Source organism: Arvicanthis niloticus, chromosome 7, assembly GCF_011762505.2.
Source record: "Arvicanthis niloticus isolate mArvNil1 chromosome 7, mArvNil1.pat.X, whole genome shotgun sequence".
In the NCBI taxonomy this organism is placed as follows: Eukaryota; Metazoa; Chordata; class Mammalia; order Rodentia; family Muridae; genus Arvicanthis; species Arvicanthis niloticus.
This window is the reverse complement of record NC_047664.1, coordinates 4,378,528-4,381,575: the sequence shown is the minus strand read 5'-3', so window position 1 is coordinate 4,381,575 and position 3,048 is coordinate 4,378,528. Positions and strand designations below refer to the sequence as shown.

The window sequence follows — 3,048 nt, the reverse complement described above, 5'->3', positions numbered from 1 at the left end:
TACAACAACCCAGCCTTCTTGATTCAGAAGCATAAAAGAGCTGTGTTTCCAGGCTGCTAGTGTGACTCCATCAGAGTACACGGCCTACCCAGTCTCAGCTTTTCTGTGTCTGTCCTGTCTTAATCCCCTCAGGATCCCAGTCAAGTCCAGTGCCATGCAAATCACCGTGGGGTATTTCCCCAAAGTGATCACCCTAAGGGACTGTCTTCATTTCCTGGTGCTACAAAAAGATAGCCCTTACAGAAGAAAGGGTTTATTTTATGTTCACAATCCCAGGAGCCTGAGGCGGTAGGTTGTTATCTCACCCACAGCCACAAGCAGAGAGAGAAGGGAATGCATGCTCTTGGCTCACTTTCTCCGTTTTAAAATTATTTTATTTTTTAAGACTTATTTATTTTTATTTTATATGCGTTGGTGTTTTGATGGTATGTATGTCTGCGTGAGGGTGTCAGATCCCCTGGAACTGGAATTACAGACAGTTGTGGTCTGCCATGTGGGTGGTGGGAAATGAACCTGGGGTCCTCTGGAAGAGCAGCCAGTGCTCTTAACTGCTGAGCCATCTCTCCAGCCCTTCACTTTCTCTTTTTTTGCGGGAGAGGTCGGAGTGCAGTGAATTTTATTGATGGTATCCAAGAGAGTAGGGCTCCCCAGGCCCCTCTCGTTATTGTGGAGGGTCTGAGAAGGAAATTGTGAGGAGATGCTCAGTGTGGGGGACAGGGACTCCTCAGCAACCGAGGGCCTCTCTCTCCTTCTCAGTGTCCTTGCTGGGGTGGGTGGTCCAGGGTTTCTTACTCCTTGGAGGCCATGTAGGCCATGAGGTCCACGACCCTGTTGCTGTAGCTGTATTCACTGTCGTACCAGGAAATGAGCTTTACAAAGTTGTCATTGAGAGCAATGCCAGCCCCAGCATCAAAGGTGGAAGAGTAAGAGTTACTATCGAAGTCATAGGAGACAACGTGGTCCTCAGTGTAGCCCAGGATGCCCTTCAGTGGGCCCTCAGATACCTGCTTCACCACCTTCTTGATGTCATCATACTTGGCAGGTTTCTCCAGGTGGCATGTCAGATCTACAAGGGACACATTGGGGGTAGGAACACGGAAGGCCATGCCAGTGAGCTTCCTGTTCAGCTCTGGGATGACCTTGCCCACAGCCTTGGCAGCACCAGTGGATGCAGGAATTATGTTCTGGGCAGCCCCACAGCCATTACGCCACAGCTTTCCAGAGGGGCCATCCTCAGTCTTCTGAGTGGCAGTGATGGCATGGACTGTGGTCATGAGTCCTTCCACGATGCCAAAGTTGTCATGGATGACCTTGGCCAGGGGTCTAAGCAGTTGGTGGTGCAGGATGCATTGCTGACAATCTTGGGTGAGTTGTTATACTTCTCATGGTTCACACACATCACAAACATGGGAGCATCAACAGATAGGGCGGAGACGATGACCCTTTTGGCCCCATCCTTCAAGTGGGCCCCGGCCTTCTCCATGGTGGTGAAGATGCCAGTGGACTCCATGACGTACTCAGCACCAGCATCACCCCATGTGATGTTAGCGGGATCTCGCTCCTGGAAGATGGTGATGGGCTTCTCATTGATGACAAGCTTCCCATTCTCAGCCTTGACTGTGCCGTTGAACTTGCCATGGGTGGAGTCATACTTGAACATGGAGACCATGTAGTCAAGGTCAATGAAGGGATCGTTGATGGCCATAAGCTCTATTTTGTTAGAAGAGAAGGCGGCCCTGGTAACTAGGCGTCCAATATAGCCAAATCCATTCACTCCAACCTTCACCATCGTGTCTAAGGGATGAGGCTGGCACTGCACGAGAAGATGTGGCTGTCTCTGAAACAAGGAGCAGAGAGAGCCCACTTTCTCATTTTTAACATGCACTCTGAAACCCAACCCAGGGAACATGCCACCCACTATTAGGTTAGGGTCTCCTGTATCAATGAACATAAGCAACCCTATACCTTCCAGACACATCTATGAACCAACCTTTTCCCAGATAACGCCTCATTGAGATCCCCTTCCCAGGCGATTTTATCTTGTGTCAAGTTGATAATTAAAACTAACCAACACAGAGCCCTTAGTATATTTCATTAAATCCGATAACCAGCTGCTGCCTCAGAAAAGAGTCTTAGGACTCAAGGAGGCCGGTCTCTGCTTCGCCTCTTCCACAGTTGTCTTAGTGGTTATGGATCCTTATATGATTTCATCACTTTTAAAATGATGGCGATAATATTTATCTTAGTCTAATCATAAAAATTAGATGATATTTAGGTCGATAACATATTCATTACTCTGCCTACTATAACTGATAAAGAATATTACACATAAGGCAGAGCTTGTCCTCAGTCAGAACAAATTCTCTTAAAGAGAATCAGTTTGATTCAGTGTATGGTGATAGATACTGTGAAACAAATCAAAAACATTGCCTCTTGCATCACATACCTCCTTTTCCAGAAACTTTATAGACTGCTTTACAAAGTCCCTACAAGTAGAGAGAGTTCTCTGAAGCAGTTCAAGTGGACAGCGTTCATTGAACGAGTGTGTATGTGTCCTCCACAGCTGGATGTGTGGCTTCTCCTAGTCTCTATAAATTTTGTCAGCCAATATTTTTTTTAACCTCTCTAGTTTATCTTGTGTTTTCTTTCTTTCTTTTTTTTTTTTCATGCTGTTTTAGGATTATTTCTGTGAATTTTTTGAATTGCATTATAGTTTTGTATTGCTAATGAGAGGGAAGATAATTTTTACAAGAGATATCCATGTAATTTATTTTTAAAAGCTTTGTTGAGTAGCTAAGGTTTCCTGCCACTTTGACAATCTCTGTATTTAGGAAAATTCATTACTTGAATACATGACATAGAACATTGAGTTAGCAATGTACATGTACCGTATACAATATGTAAGAGAACAATACACTGTGGCTAATTCTACACTAGATTTACTCTGTTGATCTGTACAACAATTGGTCCTTCTGTCATAACTGTGTATATTGAGGGAATCATTTAAGAATAGTGTATCAAAGCCAAGGTTTAGAATTTGCTCTGGGA

At 44.8% G+C, this 3,048-nt stretch overlaps 1 pseudogene; it reads right to left on the bottom strand.

The window, feature by feature from the left end:
- Positions 1–424: 424 nt before the first annotated feature.
- Positions 425–1,828, bottom strand: LOC117712690 (glyceraldehyde-3-phosphate dehydrogenase pseudogene; annotated as a pseudogene).
- Positions 1,829–3,048: the final 1,220 nt, after the last annotated feature.